This window comes from Malaclemys terrapin, chromosome 2 (assembly GCF_027887155.1).
Source record: "Malaclemys terrapin pileata isolate rMalTer1 chromosome 2, rMalTer1.hap1, whole genome shotgun sequence".
Classification (NCBI taxonomy): Eukaryota; Metazoa; Chordata; order Testudines; family Emydidae; genus Malaclemys; species Malaclemys terrapin.
The window spans coordinates 188,820,010-188,846,558 of record NC_071506.1 but is presented as its reverse complement, the minus strand read 5'-3'; the positions used below and the strand labels follow the sequence as shown (position 1 = coordinate 188,846,558).

Sequence of the window (26,549 nt, the reverse complement as noted above, 5' to 3'; positions counted from 1 at the left end):
GCCCAGTGTGGTGTTGACAGTCATTTGGTCCATGATCTATCCAGTAAGCTACATCATCGGTACGGAAATCAACCCACATACCAGGATCTTTTCTCCTATTATTTACAGCATGAGCAGGTTCAGTCTCTGACACAGCCACATGTTCTGGAATGGTGTTTGTTTCACCAATAGAAAAAGGGTCATTCTCTGAAACACCTACAGGTTTTGGAACGATGTCTGTGCTACTGAGAGAAGATGTTGCTTCTGATGGATTCGCTTTGAAAAATTGTCAGCTTTGGAAGATTTTGGAAAATTTCACTAGTTTTTTGTTTTTTTGTTTTCTTCTGCCAGTTTACATTTCTGTGCTCCACTCAATTGGTTACATTTCATCCTGCCCCTTATCTCAGTTATCTGAGCTTAAAAAACCCCAAACAAATTACACAACATACACTATTTTTATGTGTGTATATATATATATATATATATATATAATATATATATGAAAGAAAAAAAATCAAGTATGTATAACTCAGAAGACTATATCAATAATAAAACAAATTCATTGCAATACATGACAGGATCTGATTGCCTCATATTATTTCCATTTACGTTAGTAGGACTCCCCCTGGTTTAGGTGGGGATAAGTAATAAAAAGAGAACAGAAAAACGGGGGAAGAGTGTAGTGGAGTGTAAGGAAGTCTAACAAAGTTCTTATTTTTCCCATGATGACTACTTCGATGCTTTTTTTGAAATATCAAATATCAAATTTTTCCACCCCCCCCCCCCCCAAAAAAAAACTCCTCTTTTTTGGTGCCCCCTGCTTTGCTGGTGCCCTAAGCACATGCTTAGTCTGCCTGTTAGGTAATCCAGCCCTGACCACCAGTGTAGTCCCAGAGGCAGGCTGTCAGTGTTGTCCTTCCTGTGGCTTCAGCCCAAGTCCCTCAGCTTAGCCTGCACCATCTGCTACCTTGTTGCTGTATACACGTTGTGCACCAAACTCTGTAAAATACCAAAGCAATAGTTACAAATGTGGGCATTTTGGTGGCATTGCTGTTTTTTACTTTAGTTGCCTCATATAAAGATACAGGCTCACATTTTAAATCAGAAAAAGAGAGAAAAAATGTGCTCATTCACCAATAGGGTCCCTGTAGGCGCTATTCATAGAGTACTCCAAGAAAAGGTCCTCCACTTCATTGTCCTAGTCTTCTGTGCTTGAACTTTATCTGATTCCTGCTGCTGGTATGCAATACGTTGAATCTTTGTAGAATCTCCACCATTGGTGGGAAATCCTTGGAACACATCTAGTCTTCTCATTCCATAGACCTCTGAAAACAAGCACATGCCAGTTACAATGGATTAAAGTGAGGCATGTAAGTATCAAAAAAGACATTCATATTCCACCTCCCTGCACACAAATGTAAGCAGGACGTATCCCATTCTACTGCAACCCCCTGGAACAAAATCAACAAAATAAAAAAGTCCCAGACAGACCCCTGGATGGTGCAGGGTGCCTGAAGCAAGTTAATTGCAAGCGGCTCAGACCTCCAGTTGTGTGGCTATGTGCCTCTAGAAGTCCAAGGGTGGTGGCTATTGTCAGCAGTCTATCAGTGTTGCCTTTTCTGTGGGTTCAGTGCTATGGCCCTCAGGTCTGCACCATCTTCAAGCCTTTTTGTCTATGGTTCTCCTCTATTCCTGGGGTCTGTTGTGAATCAAACTCTGTTAAATACAGAAAACAAACAATACTTAGAAATGTGTTCATTTTGGTGCTGCTACTCCTGAATTTTACTTTAGTTGCCTATGACAAAAGATAAAGCTTACATTTTTAAACCAGAAAAAGAAAGAAAAATGTGCTCACCTCTCCAAGTATCCCAACTGTAGGCATTAATCCAGTTCCAAGAAAGTCTTAGGGCTGGTCCACACAAACCCCCCACTTCGAACTAAGATACGCAACTTCAGCTACGTGAATAACTTAGCTGAAGTCGAAGTATCTTAGTTCGAACTTACCGCGGGTCCACACGCGGCAGGCAGGCTCCCCTGTCAACTCCGCGTACTCCTCTCACGGAGCAGGAGTACCAGCGTCGATGGCAAGCACTTCTGGGATCGATCCGGGATCGATTGCTTACCGACGGACCTGGAGGTAAGTATAGACATACCCATACTCCCTGTCGTCCTGGTCTTCTGTGCTTGAACTTGGTCCTCCTGCTGCTGCTTCCATTGAGCCACTGTACACTGATGTATTGAATCACTGTAGCATCTCCTGTTAGCTGGAAATCCTTGCAGCAGATTTCTGGTCTCTTTTTAGTCTACAGTGGATATGCAATATGCTAGTCACTGTGTTTTGTCGAAGTTGATTTCTAAGCTTAGATATTAGTGTTCATTTGAGAGAATATCCTCTCCACATCTGCATTGCTTAGTGGCATTGACAACCAAGAGTGAACTGTGCAAGTTCCATAAAGCGGTTCTCAACCATTTTTCATTTGTGGACCTCAAAAAAATTTCTAATGGAGGTGTGGACCTCTTTGGAAATATATGTGTGTGTATAGTTGAATTCTATTCAGTCATTCAGTCTTTTGTGGACCCCTTAGACATAGTCCACAGATTGAGAACAACTGACATAAAGCACTTCTAACCGCTTGTATTAGTGTGTTTGTACACCTATACCCAGAACTGTAGGGCATTCTTGTCCTCTGTTTTGAGCAAAACTTGAGCAAGGCTTGAGAAATGGCTTCAGCTGTCCTCTCCTCCAAGGTAATCAAACCAAGAAACACCTTTTTGTAAATGTTTTGCTGAAATATCAAATTATAACACATAGCTGGCATTGAGCTCTACATCGCAGTGTTGTCAGGCCGCCGGCTTTGAATCTTGAGGCCGCCAGGAGAAATTTTGTACACCTGAATTGATTTTTAATTCAGAAATTGAAGTCCATTGTTTTGGTGCAATATACTTCTTGGCATCTTAGACTTCTCGCCAAAATTGGTGCCTGTTGATCCATAACGATCGGCAATTATTTCCAGTTTCTCGTAATCAAGAAAATTTTCACTCTTTGGATCACAAGCAGAAAACAAACTGGAGTTGGAGGTGAATCATCTGTCAAGTGCAGCAAGAATTCTGTCCAGAACAGGATAGTAAAAATCAGATTTTATAGATTCTTGAGTGCTCTTTGGAACATCATGCGTAGATAACTGACCCAGCCACTAGGAACAAAAACCAAGGCGAGCTTGGATGATATTTTTGTTAGGTCTTTTTGACGTTTTTGTATCGTGCTCAGCAGTTGTGACTGCTTGACCCGGAATAGAAATTTCAAGTTACTTGGCAATGGTTTCAACGTCATCAAATAGCTCCTTCCATTTGCTTTCAGATGTTCTCATTTCTTGAAGAGCAGCAACATTGCTACCTCAATTACTATTCATACTATAGCTTTAACTTTAAAACATATCCCTATACCTTTTGTTAATGGGAATGTACTAAACTTATTGTCTTTACTCTGGCTGCTTGTTTATATGCTTCAGGAATAGATTTTGAATAGTTGCTGCATCCCTTGGTCTCATGCTTAACACATTATCTACTACCTAATTGAACCCAACCCATTACATACTTATTTCCTAACATTACTATCTATCTTATATCCTATATAATTTAACTTATTTACTATATAATTATTTATTCATACTTTATCTAGATGCTCCCCTATTAAATTCCACATATACAGTAGCTCTTCTGCAGTTATTCGTTTGTAGATCATGCTGATTTACTGGCACTATCTTCTACTGATATCAGGGAGATAAGGGGTGCTCCGTATTCCTATGCCTGATCTTTAAGGCTAGGTAAAGTTGTAGATATGTTATTTTCATGGTTATCTAATCTTTGGCGCAATTCTTCTGTGGGTAAACCATCAATTTCATCTCTAGGCTCATATTGCAATAACTTTTTCCAGAGCCAATTTCTTCTTGCTGTTTTTCCTGTTACGTCCAATCGTGGAACAATGTTTCTTTAGATCAGGGATCTCAAACTCATATCACTAAGAGGGCCACATGAGGACTAGTACATTGGCCTGATGGCCACATCACTGAAACCTTTTCATACAACGATACAAAAGTATGTAAAAAATGAAGAGTAATGTAGTATGCTATTAAAAGTCAACATATTAACTTTTTTTTAAACTGTAATGCAAAAAGTCAGTGCTAATTTTGACAGTCATTTCATTTTTGGCCACTTAGCTGGAAACGTTTTGCATCAACCAGAGCATCATTATTAGGTTTGATATCCTGAGACAAAACCAATCTCAGTGTTGCTTGCAAATGTTCAACAGTGAGCCTTGACCTTAACACAGATTTGTTAATCTTCATGGAAGAGAAAAACTGTTCACATTTATATGTACTTCCAAACATTGCCATTACCCTTGCGGAAGCAGAGAAAAACATGGGAAATCTTTCTTGTGAAAGAAACCGGTAGAATTCTGGAATTCCAACATCTGTGTATTTCTTCAAAATGGTATCACACTGAAGCTCCACTAACCATCTCCATTTCCTGTGCAACATTGTCGTCAATTTTCACAGCAAATGGTGTGGAAAAAGGTTGAAAATGTGGTTCAAGTGCCTTGAAATCTTTAAACCGCACATCAGACTGTGTAAGTTAGAAATAATATCTGCATATTCTTTCAAGGATTTGGGTTCAAGTTTTCCTAAGGAATTCAGAGTCGAGAAATGGACCAAATTGCCAGCAGTTAGCAGTTTCCCCCTCAAAGTAAGCTTGACTTTGAATGACTTAACATTGTCATACATCTGCGTTATCACCTGTTTTCTACCCTTAAGCTTCAAGATCAGTACATTCAGGTGATCAATTACATCTGTTGGAAAAGCAAGGTTGCAGATAAAAGTGGAATCAGCAAGCTGTGGAACCTCCTTGTTTTTCCATTTTCATGAAGGAATCAATCTCCTGTCTAAGTGCAAAAAAACACTTCAAAACATTTCCATGACTCAGCCATCTAATTTATGTGTGATACAGAAGTTCCCCATATTCGCTGTCCATACTTGCTAGAAAAGAAGTGAACTGTCAGTGATTCAGCCCTCGTGCACGTATAAAATTAACCGTGTTAACAACTACATCTATATCTTCCTTCATTTGTAGACTTTTACTACACAGGGCTTCTTGGTGCAAAATGCAATGTATACTGGTGAAGATAATTCCTGGTATATTGAGGCTGTTTAGTTTGTTCTTCAGTAATCCAACCACACTAACGTTTTCAGAGCACATTGATGGTGCACCGTCCATAGCCAAAAATACGAGTTGTTCCATGGCAGTGCAGATTTTTCAATGCACTCTTCCAGTGCTTGAAATATGTCCATCCTGTTGTGGTACCCTTCAGTGACATTAAGTCTAGCAATTCTTCAGTTATATTCAAATTACAGTCCACACCTCTAATGAACACTGCACACTGTGTAGTATCTGATGCATCTGTACTCTCATCAAGAGCAATTGAAAATGCTTTGAAGTCTTTTGCCATTTGAATAAATTGTTTTTGCACATAATCTGTTATCCTGCAGGCAACTGTATTGGCAGACAAGCTTATGCCTTCAAAAACTTTCTTCCTATCAGGACATAAAATTTTGCTGGCCTTCACAAGACATTCTTTTATAGATAGGCCTTCTGTAAAAGTGACGATGATTTAGCTATCATTTCGCTTATCACAAAACTTGCTCTTACTGAATCTTCGCTAGACTTGTTAATCTCTGAAAAGAAATGTCTTTGGTTGGCAAATGCTGCTTTAAGTTGCTGAACTTTTTCCTCTTGGATTTTTCCGGTGAATGCATCATATTTTTCATGGTGCATCGTGTCATGCCAACCCACATTATACTCCTTGGGAACTGCAATCGTTTGCTGACAAATGCATTGAATTTTATCTTTTACTTCTGTGAAAAAATAACTTTTCTTCCATGAGTGTTCTTTTTTTCGATGCTGAAGTAATTTCCGAGGGGTTTTAATAAAACATAAACACTCAGTAATGCACCTCACTCAAACGACAAAACACGCATTTACTTTTAGAATTACTTCTGTTCAAGATGGCGGTATCATCAGAAAGACAAAGAGTAAGTAAGTAAACACACTTACAACTAGGGCTTGATATCGTATGTTGACTGTTCTAAATATAGATTTACTGGTAAATTGTGAGCATGATCAAAGGCGTGCGCAGCACATTTCATTAGGGTGTGCACCCAGGGAATTTTTAAATTTTTTTAAAGGCGAATATTTATTGAATACTCAGTCATAAAGGATGTTATTTTTATTCATCAAACAAACTAAGGAAACTAAAACTTAACTAAACTTCTTTAAATTAACAACTAAACTTTACTTAAAAAATACAAACTAAAAAAATGAGACACAAAATACCAAATTTTTGCTGTAGTGATAACCAGGCGTTGTGACAGACCCAGACCAGTGGGGTACAGGAGTCTGGTAGAGGGCAAATATACTGGTCACTGGATGCGTAGTTTTCTGTTCCCTGAGTGACCAGAGAAGGGGCTGCACTAGAGTAATCAGGAACCTGCTAGAACCAGTTAAGGCAGGCAGTCTAATTAGGACACCTGGAGCCAATTAAGAAGAAGCTGCTAGAATCAATTAAGGCAGGCTAATCAGGGCACCTGGGTTTTAAAAGCTCACTTCAGTTTGTGGTGCGAGTGTGAGGAGCTGGGAGCAAGAGGCACAAGGAGCTGAGAGTGAGAGGGTGTGCTGCTGGAGGACTAAGGAGCACAAGCATTATCAGACACCAGGAGGAAGGTCCCGTGGTAAGAATAAGGAAGGTGTTTGGAGGAGGCCATGGGGAAGTAGCCCAGGGAGTTGTAGCTGTCATGCAGCTGTAACAGGAGGCACTATAGACAGCTGCAGTCCACAGGGCCCTGGGCTGGAACCCGGAGTAGAGGGTGGGCCCGGGTTCCCCCCAAACCTCCCAATTGACATGGACTGTGGGTTCTTCCAAAGGGGAAGGTCTCTGGGTTGTTCCCCAACCCACATGGTGAATCTCTGAGGCAAGAAAATCCGCCAATAAGCACAGGACCCACCAAGATAGAGGAGGAGCTTTGTCACACTGGTGTTAGGGGTGGGATCTTGGGGTGCACAGCGCGGCGGAAGAAGGAGGGTGATTTTAAAAAAAAAAAAAAAGGAGAGGGTTTATTTTTTTTCCACCACAATGGATGATGTAGTGTGGGCACTGATACAAGCTACGGCGGCCCAGCAGGAGGCTACCCGTGTCCAGGCAGCCGCCCAACAGGAGGCAGTGCGGCTGCAGCAAGAGACTAATCACCTGCTGATGGACCAGGCTGCTCAAGACCGAGCTATGTTGCGGGAACTGGTAAACCAGGTAAAGTCCCTTACAGAGTTGAATTGCGGCCATGATGGGGCGCGGCTCATACGGGCCAGCCATTGGCTGCAGAAAATGACATGGGAGGATGATGTAGAGGCATACCTTCTGGCCTTTGAGAGGACAGCCCTATGGGAGGCCTGGCCTCGAGATCAGTGGTATGGCATCCTTGCCCCATTCCTGTGTGGGGAGGCCCAGAAGGCCTACCATGATCTGCCTGAAGAGGCTGCGGCAGACTACCCCCAGCTGAAAGCAGAGATTCTGGCCAGATCTGGGGTAATGACAGCAATGCGGGCCCAGCAGTATTACAGTTGGAGGTACCAGGAAGACAAAACCCCGCGGTCCCAATTGTATGACCTCATCCATCTCGCACGAAAGTGGTTGCAAACAGAGTCCCGGAGTCCGGAAGAGATGCTAGCGGTTCTGGTCATTGACCGATACATGAGGGGACTACCACCAGAGCTTCGTGCCTGGGTAAGCCAGAACGAACCCTCCACCTATGATGAGTTGTCGCCCTGGTAGAGAGGCGAAGGACAGCGAGGGAGCTGACCCAACCAGTTAAGGAAGAAGCATCCCGGGTTAAACTAGCAGCACCAAGTCCTAAAGTTCGGGTGACTGGGCCACCAGGAGAGCCCAGGTGGAAAAAGAGAGAGGCTGAAGGCCCATCAGAGGCCACAAAGAGTCGGAGCACTGAGGGAGAAGAGGATCGTGGTGCTAGACTGCCCAGACCAAGAGACCGGGGAACGCCTAGGGCTCCATACAGATGTTATGCCTGCAGGGAGAGGGGACACATAGCTGCACAGTGTCCCAATGCTGAGGAACATATGAAGTATAACCTGGGGAACTGGGCAGATCCATGCTCCCTAATCCATCTTGTGGGGGTCTCACTAACCCCACATATGTACACCAGACCAGTGAAACTAAATGGGGTAGAGACCACGGCACTGGTTGATTCTGGGAGTGCTATCACGCTTATCTCCGGGAAGCTCGTGAAGTGTAGTCAGCTGCTACAGGCTAAATGTACGGGGATAACATGTGTCCATGGGACAGTTAATTACTATCCCACCATCCCAGTAGAAATCGAGATCCAAGGGAACATTACTGAGGTAGCAGCAGGTGTAGTCCCTAAACTCCCATACCTGGTGCTCATAGGGAGGGACTTCCCAGGGTTTGGAAACTTATTCCCAGTAGAGGGATTGGAGAAAGATGGGAACCCTAAAATTGGTGAGGCATCCACAGCAGACTGTCAACCCCCAATCTTCTCTGAAATATCCCCAGATTTGTTCTCCACTCCCAGACAGGGTAGAAAGACAAAAAGGGAAAGAAGGGCAGCTAAGGCCTTTGGAACCCGAATACTGACCCAAAGCCAGAGGGTCGCTCTTGTAGGTAGGCAGACCCGCGCAGCTGAAAAGCAGGCCATGCAGGAGGGAGAAGCACCTGAGTCTGACCCCCACCCTAATGCTTCTGAACCAGTAGAGGCAACAGAGACTGGGCCCCTAGAACTTGAGCAGATTAGCCCCGGGAGAGGAAATTTTGGACGGGACCAGGCAGAAGACCCAAGGTATGACAAAATTAGGAAGGAGGTGACTGAAATAGATGGGGTCCCCGTGGAAGGGAAAACCCAGGGACCAGGACCCTACTTCATAATGAAGAAGGATCTCTTATACCAGGTTGCACCAGTACAGGGGCAGAAGGTACAGCAGATCCTAGTACCTTAAAAACACCAGAACTCTGTATTAAGTCTTGCTCATAGTCATCTTTTTGGGGGGCATTTGGGGGTAGAGAAGACCCTGGCATGAGTCCTATGACGGTTCTTCTGGCCCGGAGTACATGAAGAAGTGCAGAGGTACTGTGCCTCTTGCCTGAAGTGTCAGCTGCACTTTCCGCGTCCCGACTTGAGGGCACCTTTAGTACCCATTCCCATCATAGAGGTCCCCTTCGAGCGAATAGCCATGGACCTAGTGGGACCCCTGGAGAAAGACGGCTCAGGGCCACCAATATATCCTTGTTGTTTTGGACTATGCTACTCGCTACCCAGAAGCCGTCCCCCTGCGGAACACGGCCTCTAAAACTATAGCTAAAGAGCTGGTGGGGATCTTTGCCCGAATGGGGCTACCGAAGGAGATATTAATCGACCAAGGACCCCCATTTATGTCGAAGCTAATGAAGGACCTCTGTACGCTGCTCCATATACATACCCTGAGAACTTCGGTCTACCATCCACAGACTGATGGGTTGGTAGAAAGGTTTAACCGAACCCTCAAGGCTATGATAAGGAAGGTGGTAAGTCGGGACGGGAAGGATTGGGACACCCTACTGCCCTACCTTATGTTCGCTATCCGGGAGGTACCTCAGGCCTCAATTGGGTTTTCCCCCTTCGAGTTATTATACGGGCGTCACCCCTGTGGCATACTAGATATCGCCAAAGAGATCTGGGAAGAGGAACCCAATGAGGGGAGAAATATAGTACAGCATGTAATGCAGATGCGAGACCGGATAGCCTGGTTACCCCTATTGTACGGGAACATTTGGAGAAGGCACAGGAGGCCCAGCGAACCCATTACAATCGCCATGCAAAAGTGCAACAGTGACAGACCCAGACCAGTGGGGTACAGGAGTCTGGTAGAGGGCAAATATACTGGTCACTGGATGAGTAGTTTTCTGTTCCCTGAGTGTCCAGTGAAGAGGCTGCACTAGAGTGCAGGAACCTGCTAGAACCAGTTAAGGCAGGCAGGCTAATTAGGACACCTGGAGCCAATTAAGAAGAAGCTGCTAGAATCAATTAAAGCAGACTAATCAGGGCACCTGGGTTTTAAAAGCTCACTTCAGTTTGTGGTGTGAGTGTGAGGAGCTGGGAGCAAGAGGCGCAAGGAGCTGAGAGTGAGAGGGTGTGCTGTTGGAGGACTGAGGAGCACAAGCGTTATCAGACACCAGGAGGGAAGGTCCTGTGGTGAGAATAAGAAAGGTGTGTGGAGGAGGCCAAGGGGAAGTAGCCCAGGGAGTTGTAGCTGTCATGCAGCTGTAACAGGAGGCACTATAGACAGCTGCAGTCCACAGGGCCCTGGGCTGGAACCCGGAGTAGAGGGTGGGCCCGGCTTCCCCCCAAACCTCCCAATTGACCTGGACTGTGGGTTCTTCCAGAGGGGAAGGTCTCTGGGCTGTTCCCCAACCCACATGGTGAATCTCTGAGGCAAGAAAATCCGCCAATAAGCGCAGGACCCACCAAGATAGAGGAGGAACTTTGTCACAGCGTATACAAAGATAAAGATCATGAAAACTGACTGTATCTTTAACCAGATAATGAGCTAACCCAAATTGATCAAAACAGATTAAGGTTTCGTCATCTTCCTGACCTAGAGAATGAGACATCTCTCACCAGGTGTTACGGACTTAAATTCCTCAATCACATCATTGTAATTAACTGACGAAGCCAATTCTTGTTCAATGTACAAAATCATGAGCGAGTCGAGGTGCTGTTGAGACATTGTACTTCTTAGTTTATTTTTTACATGTGCTAGTTTTGAAAAGGCTCTTTTACAACAGCTTGTAACCGGTAAGACTGCAAAGCATTGAATAGATTTGTAAAAGGCCTGGAACATGGAAGACCGATCCGATTCCTTTAGCCAATCAAGCCACTCTCTGGTGGTGTTTGTAGTGCTACCTTTAGGAACAGATCCGTCATAACCCCAAAGCAATCTGACTTCAGCTTCAAGCTCATCCAAGGACACTTTAAATTTGTTGGCAATGATTCTCATATCGTCCCTGCCGTGTCTAAGCTCAGCAGTTTTCCCATTGCAGTCACAATTTTACAAGTCTTCTGTTCAAATCGCTGGTCAATGCAGGTAATCATTGAGTCTAGGAGTGGGTAAAATGAAGTTATTCTCTCCTGCTCCTCTTTTGTATCAAAGTGATGCTGGGACTCAAACGCATCATCAATACGAGTGGACGTTTTTCTCTTCTTAACTGGGGGAATTGATATATCATTCTCTACACACATTTTCACACTGTCATTGAAAATTGATTGAAAATATTTTGGGCCACTTATATACCAGCTAAACAGCGAGCACTCGCACTCCCCAAGCTAGCTACCCTACTGCCCCGGTCCCGGCCAAACAGCCGATGGCTTGTGGGCCCCCACGGGCCCCATAAACAGTTGGCTGGTGGGTGGGTGCCCCTGCCCCCTATAGGGGCATGCCCCGACCAATCCCCTTCTTCCCCAAGGCCTCAGCCTCTCCTCCTCCCCAGGAGCCCAGCTTGCTGGAGCTCAGTTCTTTCCCCCTCCCCGCCTCGCAGATTAGCTGTCTGTCTCCCTCCTGCTGGGAGACAGCGGATTGCCCGGCAGGGAGGGGACAGGATTTATGCAGCACACTAGGGGAAGCCGTCAAAGCCTGCCTGCAGGAGCCCAGCTTGCTGGAGTTCAGTTCTTCCCCCTCCCCTCCATCAGCTGTCTCCCTCCTGCTGGGGGAGACAGCTGATGGGCGGGGTATGCAGCATGCTGGGGGAAGCCGGGCAGGCCAAGCTTAGGCCAAGCTTCAGAGTGGAGCGTGGGCCTCGCCCCTGGCGCCATGGTATCCCCGCCTAAGGCGCAGCTTTTTTGAAAATGCTGAGGGGAAACGATGGCTTCCCTTGCACCCCTCCCCCCCAGCTACGCTACTGCTCCCTGATGCCATCTTGGATTCTAGACCTTTCTAAAATCCTAAATTTAGATCTTCACCATTTTAATCTGCCATGTTGGATTTTCTAAATTTCAACTATCATTAATTTCTACTTAACGAGAGCCTTAATCTTAAAATTAATTATTGTTTTATGCAAACCAAAGTGTCCTGATACTGTCACCACCTTAATTATGTCGTGAGGGTTTATGCCCCTGGTTGCAGGGCAGCACGGCCTAATGGCCAGAGTCCATATAACCACCCCTGGTTGCAGGGTGTTGAGATGAATTCCTGTCTGCATCCTGTAAAACTTGCCCATACCGGTATTGCCCTGGCCTCTTCTTTTGTCATTCAGTGTTGCACGCATTCTAAAACAATATGCATTTCCTCACCTTTTGGGGGCGAAGCCAGACTTTGAGGCACCTGCTCCCCTACTTGGTGTAAACTTTGCTTGTGCCAATCAGAAACAAACACAAACAGGTTTTGGGCCCCGTCCCCTATGACACTTCTATGATGTCATAGTTGGTACTTTATGAGCCTGCCTGCCATGTGCAGGCCGGGAGAGGAGAAAGGATACACAGGATTCGTTTTTCTGTGTACACCCATAACCGAGCCTGATCACCCCGAAGCCTCTCTCTCAGCTCACGTGTTTCAAACAGAGTTTCTACCTTTGCCGGTCGTTATGCGTTGGTTTGTATTTGTAAGTATCAGTTATTACTAAATGCTGCATCTTTGTTTATAAATATTGTTAGTAGATATTTTAGTCATTGTGTGGTTTAGGTTTCATTAACTCTATTAGCTAATCAAACGCTGCTCCCTTACCCCTTGTAATTATCCCCAATAAAACTTTAAATTGATTAATTTTAGTTGTGTGTGTGTGTGTGTGTGTGTGTGTGTGTGTGTGTGTGTGTGTGTGTGTGTGTGTGTGTGTGTGTGTGTGTCTGCAGTTTGCATCGTGACCCATACTCTCCTTGCATCCCTTACCAATATAGTCTATTGCCACGTGCAGCCTGGTAAATAACAGGCCTGCATTTTCTTTCGCCCCTGCGTGCCCGCGACAATCCACACAGGGCAGCACGGCCTAGTGGCCAAAGTCCATATAACCGCCAGTGGTTGCATGGCAGCACGGCCTAGTGGCCAGAGTCCATAGAATGAGCCTGTGACGGTATACACCCCTCGTCACAGGGCAGCACAGCCTAATCGCCAGAGTCCAGGGAATTAGCCCTTGGCTACAGGGCAACACGGCCCAGTGACCAAAGTCCATAGAACAAGCCCTTAGTTACAGGGCAGCAGGACCTTGCTGCTGGCTCAGCGGGGGTGGTCCTACCGAAACACGCTGAGGCTTACCGAGGGCAAGGTACCAGGCTGTCACCCACCCCAGGTTGGTTCCTACCGGTTTGGGAGTCGGGGTCGCCCACGAATCCCAAGGTCCTCCGCGGGTCTCCGGGGCCGTCGCCTCCTCTGGTTCCTCCCCCGGTAGGGGTTTGTGCCGGTCAGAAGAAGCCCCCGCTCCGAGCGGCTCTGAGGGCGTCGGCTGGTCCTCTGTAGGAGTTGCCTGGTTAGGTCCTTCTCCTTCGGCTGCCACCCCAGACTGAGCTGAGTTCCCTCCTTTTATACTCATGGAGCATTTGGAGCATGTCCAGTATGGGGGGGCGGGACTTCCGCTGACAGAGCTACCTGTCTGTCACTTCCAGGGCTAAATGCTGAATCCATGTGGGAGCAGCCCAGAGTTCTTTCCTGAATGATTCCTTTTCAATGGCTGTGTAAAAGGAGACACAGCTGGTTTTTTTTTTTTTTTTTTTTTTTTTAAAATGCATCTTTAGTTTCATCAGCAAGGACAGAAAATACTTGGCTTGTCTGACCTCTTCAAAATGTTTTCTCTCAAGACTTCTACAGCAGATGTATTAAATCATTTTGGTACTGGTGAGAAGTATAGTGTCCATACCTGGATACCTTTAAGGTAAGATGACCATATTTTACAAACCAAATCCAGGGAGAGACAGGTGGGAGAACTGCAAAGTAACGAAGACTGAAAATGTAAGTTGCGGAGCATAGTGAGGCAACATTTTTTTTTATCATATAACAGTTGCACATGTACACTAAAAATACAAAACAAACATGCATATAATCACTGCAAATGTGATGTCACACTAAAGAAGTGCATTCAGACACTGGTTACAATCAATACAAAAACCCTGTTCAGGAACGGCAGTTTTCCGTACCCACTGTCCATACAGCTTATTTAAAGAATCTCTTCACACTACTGCCAACGCCATGTATTTTTCACAGATTTATCAATGAGTGCTGTTACCTCTGCTTTTCAAGAAAACCAGCATGATTATTGGTGACCAGATTTCTACTGTATCAATAGCCCAAAGGCACTTAAAATGTAGCCCAAAACACTAGCCCAATCAATTTATTGAAAGTTTTTTTTAATTAACACAGTGATCTATACAGCCCCCAGCCTAGTCATGCCATTGTCCCCTATAGCCTCTGCTCCCATTCCCCATCCATGCCACCGCCACCTGCCAACCCCCCTCTCCCTCCAACCCAAGCCCTTGACCAATTCACCATCCCCTTCCCCCCACACCACACACAGACCTCTGTCTCCTGCTGTGCCATCCCCCTGCCCTCCCAGCCATGCCACCAGCCCCCGACAGACCCCCCCCCACCACAGGTGCACCATACCACACACACAGCCCAGAGTTGCTCCCACTTCAGTCTGCTTAATAATAAATAATAATAATAATAATAATAATAAAGGAAGTAAGAGGAGCCAGCCGACCTGAGCCACAGTTACCTACTGTGTGGCGTGGTGCTGAATTTGCTAGAGATCCGTGTCGTGTGACCATCTGGAGTCCACAGCCACTCTCCATTCCAATAGCAGCCACTTGATTGCTTCGCTCAATGGTCCGAGGGGCTGTCCGAGTCTGTCTGCCCGTTGTCCGCTCCGCCGCTGCCTGCTAGGCTCCTGTTGTACACGACATGTGCACTCGGCGGCAGCTGCGATTGAGGAACCACCTCCCAGCCAGCAGGGCCGGCTTTAAGGAAGTGCGGGGCCCAATACGAACAGTTTCGGCGGGGCCCCGGCAGGGATGACTTAAAAAAAAAACAAAAAACCCTCTCATTTCTTCCATGTATTATTTACTTTCCGTGACTATATAAATAATAACAAAATTATATATTACATACATTGCATCATATATTATAAATATCAAGTTCATTAAGAGGAACTGTATTGTACATCTCACCTATATGTTTTTAAAACTTTATCTTCCTTGCTTTTTGTTTGACAAAATCTTTCAGTATATTGCCTAACTCTAAGCTCTTCATTACTTCGCATTCAATTGACATGATTGCCAAATTGTTTAATCGGTCTTCCTGCATTGTAACTTCTCAAAGTTAAAATTGATAAAAACATATCTGCGTTCAACAATGGCGCAAGATATTTGTTGGACTGGTCAATATCAATAGAGCATGAAATAGCTGGAAAACTGCATCTAAAAGAACTAGTGACTGAATTTTCAAAATTAAAGCAAGAAAAGATATGTTTTAAGAGCACAGAGTGTTTTTTTATTCGGAGTGTTTTCTAACTTTTGTAACAGGTTAACTCTCCTGCCAGAAACCCCCATGCCCACTCCTAGAACCCCTGCTGGCTCACTGCTCGCCTCTTTGCCCACCCGCCGCTTGCCCACCTGCTCGCCCCCGACTCGCCGCTCGCCCCCCCCCCCCCCCCCCCCCCGCAAGTATAAAGCCTCATTCAGAGACCCAGGGGTCACTATATTACTGCACACAGCAGTCAATCAATGCAGTTGTAGATAAATCTCTGCATTATGCATTTTTGTATAACTTTTATATGACTTTGTATTGAACCTTGGTAATATAATATAGCAGGCCCCTAAGGTAGTATAATTAAGGGAGAAGAAAAATGTCTTTTTGCTAGAAGTAGAATAAGAACTTCCCCCCACTTTGTAATCAATTGCCCTGTTGAATGAATGAGGTGTGAATGAGGAAGGTGTGGAAGGCAGGCACTTCCAGACAGCTGCAACCCTTGGAGAGCTTTGCCCTGGGCTGAGTGGGATGGAGTTTGGGTGCTGGGTGCAGGCTCCGGGCTGGGACACGGGGTGGGGTGCAGGATGGATGGAGGGATGCAGGCTCTGGGAGGGAGTGCGGAGGGGTGGGTGCAGGCTCTGGGACAGAGTTTGGGGGCCGGAGAGAGGGTGGTGGGTGCGGGGGGGGGGGAGGGGAGGGGACTGCCATTACATGTGGCTTCCTTCCTCCCCTGCTGCCCCTCACCATCACCTCGGTGCGGGATGGGGCTGCCCCTTGCCCAGTGTTTGCAGGAGTGGTGGCTGGGGGGAAACCCAGTCAAACTTGGTTTTACTCTTTCGCCAATGGGTCACTTTAACCCCTTACAAACCCCTTCCCGCCTCTCTCACCCCCCTTTTCTACTGGGCTTGTTTGATCTTTTCGGTGGAGCCAGCTGAAAACAACAAACCCCAGCGAGAGCAACAGGCTGGAAGACTAGACTGAACCCACCAGCCAGCCTAGTCCATCCCAGAGCCCAGGACTGAGGGCAAATGTCCGCCCACCCCCAGGCCACCTGCTTCTACTCCTGGCCTCTCCCAGCGCCGCCAGCGATTCTGTGTAGCTGCATCGGGCGGGATTTCAACTGGAACCCCCCCCCTGCTAAATTCACCCGTTTTGCGACCACTTTGCACCAAGAGCACCTTCCTTCCCTGCCCTAGAACTGCTGGATGGCTAGAAAGCTGAGCTGGGCGTTTGATTGATCCGGAATATTATCGTGCCCCCCCGCCCCAAAAAAACCCTTAATGTCCACACAGCTTTGTGTGTGTGTGGGGCTATTCCTCCCCCCCAAAGCTGGTCTATTTTATTGTTGCAGGGCAAATGAAGGAGCCAGAGTTTAATGGAAATATTCAGCCCCTACAGTGGTCTTGCAGCAGGGGAAGCAGAGTTGATGGGAAGGGAACTGGTTTGGATAGGAGCCCCCGTCCCCTTCCTTTGCAAAATAATTTGGGGAGGGGAATCAGATCACTCCGTGCCTCAGTTTCCCCTCTCGGGGGGGGGGGGGGGCGAGATAAGAGTCTCAGCCTGCCTGTTGTAGACCTTTCGCATTCTCCCCTCTTGATGTATTTGATTTCCTCGTCCAACCCCCCCCCACACCTGGAATTCACAGCACTAAGTACCAGCTCGGGGCTTTCTTCCTGGGTTTATTGGGTTACATGATCCTGAGTTTAGTTTTGAAACAGACACAGGCAGGTACAAACTCACCCTCAAACAGCAACACCACCGAAAACCACAAAACCAACCCAATATTACAAACCTCTGGGGAATCACGGGGTCAAACACTCACTGACCGAAGCCCCAGCAGCTGCTCAGGTGAGTGAGGTCCACACTGCAGAGATTCCTGTCTCCCACCGGACTGGAAGTCCCCTCGGTGTCTCCTCCAGGTGAGTGCAGGGGGGAGGGGAGGGAAAGGCTGCAAAGCACATGTGCCTTCTTTCCCCCCCCCTCCCCCCCAACAGCCTCTGCCTCTGCCCTCTGACCGCCAGCGTCTCTGGTTGCCTAGCAGCAACAGCTGGGAGAGCGGCACAGCTCTGTGCGGGGCCCAATTCAGGGAAATCGGCGAAATCGGCCTAAAGCCGGCCCTGCCAGCCAGGCGGTGAGGGGCTCCCCGCGGGAAGGGGCAGCGCAGGAGTGGCTCCTCTCAGCAGCGCAGTTAGAAACTTGCTCCCTGCTGCTCTTCCAGAAGCACCAAATCTGGGCCACCTCCTCATCCTGCGGTGCAGGGGTACCCCCCCCCACGCAGGAAGGGTCCCCTGTGAAGGTTCCCCCTGCCCACCCCCGGCTCTCACCCAGTTGCTCACATCCTGTGCCCTGCAAGGGGAAGCTCAACCACACCGAGCCCTGTGCCTGAGCTCACCAGTCGCCGCCATCTTGTGCAACCCGCGCCACAACATGCGCTGCCTCCCTGTGATGTTGGGGGGGAGGGGGAAGGAGACTTGGACTTCATTATGTTCATCTGAGAAATTAAATTATTATTAAAAGTACCATGACTGGGTGAAGCATTATGAACCAAGTAGCACATGTCTCACTCGCATCTGTACTAAAAATACCTTCCCACCAGTGTAGTTTCCTCCTTTACTTTCTTAAGGATTCGCTTTATATTAGCTACAGAATGATGTACTGTAATGAGGGTCTTAAGACTTCTGACCTTAAGTTGTTGATGTAATACGTGAGCTGTTTATAATGTAATAACCTTTTGATTGCTTCTAGGTCAGCTCCAATATGTATGGGCTCAATATAGTCATACAAATGATATTCTGATTAAATAACCTAGGGTTACCATTCGTCTGGATTCCCCCGGACATGTCCGGCTTTTTGAGTTAAAAATAGCGTCTGGGGGGAATTTGTAAATGTCCGGACTCCCCCCTCCCCCCCATGGAGAGCACGCGCGGCTAACAGGGCAGCCGGCTGGATGGTGCCACTTACATGGGGCTCTGACAGCCGGAGAGAGCCCCTGCTCCACTTCCCCCTCCTCGCCCCTGCAGCTGAGAGCACTTCCTCCCTCCCTGCATTCGCAGATCGCCTCCGGCAGTCTGGAGCTCCTCCCCCGCCCCCCCCTCCACTGCTGCCCAGCCTGCCAGGACGAACGGCTCAGGCCGTTGTCCTGAGCAAGCTCACAGAGACGTTAGGCGAAGGCCAACAACAAGGGAGCCAGGGGGTCAGAGAAGGGGCAGGGAGGTTTTGGAGGGGGCAGTCAAGAGACGGGGGGGGGCTTTCTGGGGGCGGGGGTGTGGATAAGGTTTTGGGCAGTCAGGGTACAGGTAGGGGGTAGGGTCCTGGGGGGCAGTTAGGGTGTGGGGGGTCTTAGGAGGGGGAAGTTAGGGGACAAGGAACAGCGAGCAGGGCCGGCTTTAGGAAGTGTGGGGCCCGATTCGAACAGTTTCGACGGGGCCCCGGCAGGGATGACTAAAAAAAAAAACCACGTAAAAAAACACGTGGGGCTTGTACTCACCGGGCAGCGCTCCTAGTCTTCGGGTCCTTCACTCGCTCCGAGTCTTTGGCGGCACTGAAGGACCTGCTGCCGAAGTGCTGCCGAAGACCCGGAGCGAGTGAAGGACCCGCTGCCGAAGTGCCGCCGAAGACTCGGAGCGCCACCGGGTGAGTAAAAATTAAAAAGGAGCCTCTAGCCAGGGAAGGGATTCTCGGCCACTTCTTTCTCCCCTCCCCTCCCCTCCCCTCCGGCGGCCCTGCCACTGGGCGCGGGGCCCTCTTAGGCGCGGGGCCCGATTCGGGGGAATTGGTGGAATTGGCCTAAAGCCGGCCCTGACAGCGAGTCTTAGGTAGGGGGTGGGGTTCTGGAGGGCAGTTCTGAGCAGGGGTCCCAGGAGGGGGCAGTCAGGGGACAAGGAGCGGGGGGAGGGTTGGGGGTTCGGGGGGGGGGCAGGAAGTGGCAGGGGCTCCTCCCGTCCTCTTTTTTACTTGCTGAAATATGGTAACCCTAAATAACCTCCGATTCTAAATCATGCAAGGCGACATTTATGTTACAACACCTTAAACTAAACACTTTGCATAAACATATATTTACGGTGAAATTAACAATGTTATGGAATCTATTTACAGTAAATTCTGGACACAAACTTCTTATGCATAAACAATATTTATCTACTTGCACTGTGGCGAACTGGTTATTAAGGGAGTGGTGGTGCAATTCATAATTATATGCCCCTGACTGGAAGTTTAGGCGCACATGGGCTTCTTCCAGTGTTCCAGATGTACAAGTCTACCCCAACCCCTTCTGCTCAGTACAGGCTTGTAGGTTGATTGGCTTATATTCCTTGCCTTTGAGAGGGTACCATTTGCAATCTTCGATTGGCACCAGTAGGGACTGATTGGCGAAGAGTACCAATGGAACCAGAGGGTGGATGTTCTCCTCGGTTGCTGACTTCAATATAAGTACGAGTGCTATGATGGTCTCATTGTGGGAATAATATGTAAAATTAACGAGTTTCCACCACTCATTATGACTTTTTTTCAAACTCATGGGAGTTACTTCTGATGATTCTCTTTAACTCCAAGGGCATGTCTCACAATCGATTTTACTACACTTAACAGCCATTGCTGGGCTTCCACACAGGTAAATACCTCGGACAGGTTTGACTGGAGGATGCCAAGAGCTCCCAATACTTGCAGATGATCCTGTTCCTGTATATCTAACCAGTAGGGAAGGATGTTTACAATATTAAATTCAGTCTTTCCCAGCCCCATCAATGCTGATGACAAGGGCTCTGACAAGGTGGAAACGTCATGTCCTAGATCCCCTATTCTCTTGGTGAGGAAGTTCTGATCCACTGCATTAATTACTTAGCTACAACATCTCTTCTCTTCCTCTGTTGTGTGGAGGGTGGCAAAATCCCTTCTAACCATGCCCTCCATCCCATTAGCAGAGGCGTCACATAAGGTGCGCAAGGCAGGTGCAATGGAATGATGGAAAGTTGGATAGGCATTATAATTTTCTTTAGAGCAAATTGAGGATCTATCATCATGACTTACCACATACTTTTTAATAACAAAAGGTCCCACATAGCTAACTTGCGGAGGTGGAGCAATTGTTAGCTTAAACAATGTTTCTACTTCAAATGGGCCTTTAACTGTCCATTGTCCAGTATGCAAAGTGCTAACATTGAACATAAGAGTGCCTGTGCAAGTAATATTGTGATATATTATTGAATCGTCTAACTTACAAAACTTAGATGAAACATAACCATTTAATGAGATAGAACATTGATTTCTGCAAATATGACAGAACAGTGTAAGCGGGCGCAGACTCACCCGGCAACGCCTCCTGCTGGTCGCCTGTGGGAATTAGCTCACCAGCTCTCTGGAGCATCCTCTATCGGCCTGTGATCCGCTACCGCTGGGCCCCTGTGTCCCTCCTGGACCCCGGTGCCCCTTTCTCTGGGTTGCTGCCCCCCCTGGCATTACCCCCACACTCTTGGGTTCTGGGTCTCCCCACCCAGGGGAACCCCCACCTTGCCTCAGTCTGGGCTACTTCCAGTCACTATCTAGCCCCACTCCCTGGGGCAGACTGCAGTATAAGCCACTCTTCACAGGTAGGGTGACCAGATTGCAAGAGTGAAATATCAGGACACATTGGGCGAGCGGGGAGGGGAAGAGGACGACAATGACAGACACAGGTGCACAGAGCCATGAGAGGGGGCCCTAGGAAGCTGCAAGAGGGGTTGTATGGCCCCTGCTGCAGCCTGCACCACAAGCCACAGGGTAAAGACACCTATTGAATTCAATGAGAATTTTGCATGTGAATTGATGTACCTAGTTCTGAGATTATAAAGCCAGAAGGGATCCGGTGATCACCTGGTCTCACCGCCTGCATAGCACAGACATAGAACTTTCCCAAAATAATTCCTAGAGGATAGCTTCTAGAAAAAGCTTTTAGAAAAACACCATAACCCTTAGAATATTGTTAATCGTTAATTACTCTCACCATTGAAAAGGTATGCCTTATATCCAGTCTGAATTTGTCTAGCTGCAACTTCCAACCATTAGCTCATGCTCTACCTTTCTCTGCTAGACTGAAGTGCCCATTATTAACTATTTGTTCCCCATGTAGATACTTACAGTCTATAACCAAGTCACTTCTTAACCTTCTTTTTGTTAAGCTAAGTAGATTGAGGTCCTTGAGTTGATCACTGTAAGGCATGTTTTATAATCCTTTAATCAGTCTTGTGACTCTTCTCTGAACAGTCTCCAATTTATCAATATCCTTCTTAAATTGTGCACACCAGAACTGGACACAGTATTCCAGCAGTGGTTGCACCAGTGCCAAATACAGAAATAAAATAACCTCTCTACTCCTGCTTGAGATTCCCCTATTTAGGCATCTGGTCACCCTATTTCTGTATGCATTTCCCCAGGTTTTTTTGTAAAAATCAAAACTGAACTGCCCCAGAAATTCTGGCATGTGGAATCATCGTGAAACTCGCATGGCTCCAACCCTGCCAATGAACCTTTAGATCCACTGCACAGACTTCTGCCACTTGAGCTAATGGAGTAAGTGATGGCAGAGGCAGTAGGTTGTCATCCTATATGTGATAGATCAGCTCTATAGGGGGATGAGACACTTTTTTTGCCACTGGGTTTCACAGATATCTGCTGACAGAAGAGGAACTGTGAAACTCGGGAATCCTGGGTCTATTCCAGGCTCCTGAATGGAGTGGTCTCTAGTAGTCAAAGACCCTTCTTCCCCATCCCCTCCAGTCTACGTCTATCCTATTGCTGTCTAACCTGCCCCAGCTCCTCATCTGATTTCAACTGCCCCCCACTACCGCTCTGGATTCCTTGTCCCAGTTTCCTGGTCCTGTCTCACTCTCCTCTCTCCCCGCCCCCATCCCTCAGATGGGATGTTCGTTCCAGACTGGCAAAATTATAAGGCTTCCCAACATTTCAACACTTCCCATTCTAAATTTTCGGTTGCTTAACTATAGGCTAGCTCTGCCTACAACAAAGCATATTCAGAACCTCTGATTAAAGGGATTATAAGCGTAGCAACCTCCATCATAGCTAGTCACCAAAGATTGAACCCGAGCCATCCAGACTTAAAAGCATGAGCTTCTACTACTTGAGTTCAAGATATAACTCCCTTAGCTGGTAGCTACACAGTTATAATTTAAAAATCCACCAGAGGAGGGCACAAAACACATGTTGGACAGCGAATTACAAAAGTGCCAAATATTATTATTAGACCTGCAATACTTTTCACAATGAACATCAGAGGGGGATAAACTGGGAGTTTAAGAATATTTGGAAAACAATTTTAGAATAACATTCAGTGCTGTGGTTTAAAAGAAAAAAAAACTGTTAAAACTCATAACTTAGCAGTATTCAGTGTTTGAAAAAAAAACAAAAAACCCAATTTTTAGGAGCTATGGGATACAAGTTAAGAATGTTGAAACAGGAAGATGTTATGCTTAGTTACCACTTGGGCAAGGCGGCGTGCTATGTAATACTTGCAAGATTTCACTGTAATGTTTTACAATATATAGCAGCGCAATGCTGATTCCATTGATATTGTTGAGCAATTCATGCTTATTTTATTTCAGCCCACATCTTAATAGTTTTGAATACTATAGATCACAATTTTCAGTTCAGTTGGTCTGAACATGCAGAGCTTTAAAACTGCTATGCTCTAAACTGTATATTAACTACAATTTTATAAACCTGCATGTCAGAGAACTGTCTGCCACTACTACTAGACAGTGGCACAAGGCAATTCAGTGTGAATCACAGAAATGTAGGACTGGAAGGGACATCAACAGGTCATCTAGTCAAACCCCTGCACTGAGGCAGGACTGAGTAATAACACTAGACCATCCTTGACAGGTGTTTGTCTAACCTCTTAAAAAATTCCAATGACTGCAATTCCATAACCTCTCTAGGTAATTTGTCCAGTGCTTAACTATCTTTACAGTTAGGAAGTTTTTCCTAATGTCTAACCTAAATCTCCCTTGCTACAATTTAAGCCCATTGCTTCTTTTTCCTGCATGTCCTGAGTGGGACGGGGGTGAGTCCAGGCAGTGGGATTGGGGGGAGGGAGGTCGAGGAAGTCGGTGGGTGTGTGGGGATGGACCAGGGGAAGCAGGGTGGAGGAACTGAGGCGGACAGGACTGGGACTGTGGGAGTCTGGCGGGCTAAGAGGGATGGGACAGGACTGGGATGGGGGGAGCAGGGTAGGGGCTGAGGGGAGCATGAATGGGACAGGGTAGAGAGCTATGTAGAGTGGGGCGGGGCGGGGGAGACAATGGGGCTGGGCTGGGGAGGGTCGGGGGGTTGGGGAGAGGGACAGGGTCTGGAGGGGATGAGAGAGGGGAGCAGGACTGGAATGTGGGGAAGTTGAGGGGGTGGGACAGCAGGGGGAGCGATGGGGGTGGGATGACGGGAGAGGCTGAAGAAGAGATTTGGGGTAGGGCAAGGACTGAGGGCAGTGGGTTCGGGGTGGGAGGTACAGGGGGGACTGCGGGGGAGGCTGAGGGAACAGGGTCAGGGTGGGGGCTGAGGGCAGTGGGTTGGGTCTACACTGGCACCTCTCAGCATTGCTGTGCCGGGTGGCAGACCTGTGCCAGCGCTACCCTGGTAATGGAAGAGTCCTCAGTGGAAATGCAGACTTCATGACACAGACCCTCCTTGTCACTTCAAACCTGGCGCTGCTCTGGTCAGTCGCTAGGCTCTTGTCACTTTCAAACCCATGCAGGGTATCTGGCTCTTTTTCAGTTCTCAGGTTAAGAAAAGCCTCTGCATTTTGTGAGGGCTTCAGCATTCACATTCCTACTTCACAAACTGTCTGCCTGACACATTGCTCCCAGGGCATTCATCTTTATTCATTATTGGCAGGTCCATCAGATTAAGGAGCAACACAGAGGGAAGCAACACAATGGTGTCAAGGATTTTTAATTTTTCAAACCACTTTGGTCTCAACAGGGATAACAGCAAATCTGGACAGAGCAGATGGGTGTCAGGATGGGTTTGGGTATTTATTTATTTATTTTTTAAAGTGAAAATGGGTTTGAGCAAAGGCTGCAAACTTCCCTTTGGAAACCTCTGCTGATCTTTTGCCCCAGGGGCTAACGACAGCCTGGAATCCAGGAGAGATTTCCACATCCATGCAGGGTGAGATGATGGTGAGGGGAGAGAAGGAATGTTGGGGAGGCTGTTGGAACAGGGGCAGGGACTGAGGGCAGTGGATTGAGGGTGGGGGGGCACAACGGGGACACTGCAGGGGAGGCTGAGGGAACAGGGTCAGGGTGGGGGCTGAGGGCAGTGAGTCGGGTGAGATGATCGGGGGGAGGGGAGGGACTGTGGGGGAGGCAGAGGGAACAGGGTCAGGGTGGGGGCTGAGGGGAACCCCCCCCCCCAGAGGGACCTGCCAGGGGGCCAGGTGAGCCCAGCAGTGCTTACCTGGAGCGGCTCCCAGGAAGCATCCAGCAGCCAGGTCCCACTCTGGCTCCTAGCCTAGGGGGGTCCCGTCGCTGGTGGGTCGTGTCGGGTCACGTCGAGGGTGGCGGGGGGGACTCAGTCTCTATGCCCACTGCTGGCGTCTACAAGCCACACACCCCCAGCATGCAGCGGAGCTGCGGAGAATTCCTCACTGCCTGCCTCACCTCTGTGTGTGCCTCGGGCTGCTGCTGCATTCTGTAGGTTCCTGCCGGCTGGCAGGCAGACACCAGCTGGGAGCTCAGCTGTGCAGCGCTGCCCCAGGGGCCCCGGAAGAACAAGTGAGTGGCGCCGGTTTGCCGCGGTCCCCCGGATATCGGGACAAAGTGCGTCCTGACCGATGTAAGGTCGGGACGCGGGACAAGTCCCCTAAAATCAGGACTGTCCCATCAAAATCGGGACATCTGGTCACCCTAATCACGGGCAAGGGGGTTTGGACCTGCTGCCTTCCTCTACCACCCAGTACCCTTTTAGGCCTTAAACCAGGCCTTGCAGCCTGGGGAGTTGCCAGCCAGGAGCTCCTCTGGCCTTTCCCCAGCCCTGCTTCACTACCAGTATCTTTTCTGCTAGGCAGCCAGGCCCTGCTCCCTCTGAGAGAGAGAGAGAGAGAGCCTTCTGAATGCCTAGCTGCCCTGACCTTTATAGGGCCAGCTGAGGCTGCCTCCCAATCAGCCCATCTTTTCTCTCAGCCTCTCCCAGGGGTGACTTTAAGCCCCTCAGGGCAGGAGCAGGTGTCTACCCCGCTACACCCCACACCTCAAAATCCCCACCCCTGGGGATCAGGGGGGCCTTCTGGCCTGTGCAGCCCGGAGGTGTCCCGCCAGCTGTTCCCGCCTCTCCTCAGTGTCCTTTAATTTTAAGGCCAGGTCTTCCTTCTCGTGGCAGGCTTTTTGGAGTTCCGCCTCTGCCATCTGACAGGCCTGCTCTGCGGCTTCTAGTCGCGGCCAGCGATGAGCTGCCAAAAACTTAACAACCGGTTCCCTCCTCACTCCATGAGGGGGTCGTGGCCCGCCCCCCGGGACTCCTGCCCCATCCAACCCCCCCGTGTTCCTTGACTCCCTCCCCGGGACCCCTGCCCCATCCACCTCCCTTCCCTGTCCCCGATTGTTTCCTGCTGCCCCATCCAACCCACTCCTCTCATTCTTGATGGCTCCCCGGGACCCCTGCCCCATCCAACCACCCCTTCTCTCTGTCCCCTGACTGCCCCTGGAACCCCTGTCCCTGACTGCCTCCCACCGCCCCATCCAACCCCTGCTCCTTCCTGACTGCCCCCCGGGACCCTTGCCACCATTCAATCCCTCTGTTCTCTGCCCTCTGACTGCCTTGACCCCTATCCCCACCCCCTTGAACTCCCCTGCCCTCTATCCAACACCCCCTCCCTGCCTACCTCCACAGTCCCCCGCATGAGAGAGACAATCGGACAGAGGTGGGCAGGGTCTGTTGGGGGTTCGCATGAGGGAGGCAGGGGAGAGGGGGTGGAGGGCTGCACTGGGAGACTCTCCAATGCAGCACCTAGCCAGCTGGCTCTAGGC

General features: G+C 48.3%; 1 long non-coding RNA gene across 3 annotated transcripts; it reads right to left on the bottom strand.

The window, feature by feature from the left end:
* Positions 1-823: 823 nt before the first annotated feature.
* Positions 824-25,284, bottom strand: LOC128832069 (uncharacterized). 3 transcript variants are annotated; one of them, XR_008443890.1, is made up of 5 exons: positions 24,982-25,284; positions 14,790-15,084; positions 1,522-1,695; positions 1,114-1,304; positions 824-978 (listed from the first exon to the last, which is right to left on the bottom strand). It is a non-coding gene; the product is annotated as an uncharacterized LOC128832069 (long non-coding RNA). The 3 variants fall into 3 exon arrangements; XR_008443891.1 differs by lacking the exon at positions 824-978 and having other exon boundaries at positions 1,005-1,304; positions 14,786-15,084; XR_008443889.1 differs by lacking the exon at positions 824-978 and having other exon boundaries at positions 1,005-1,304.
* Between the last annotated feature and the right edge of the window lie 1,265 nt (positions 25,285-26,549).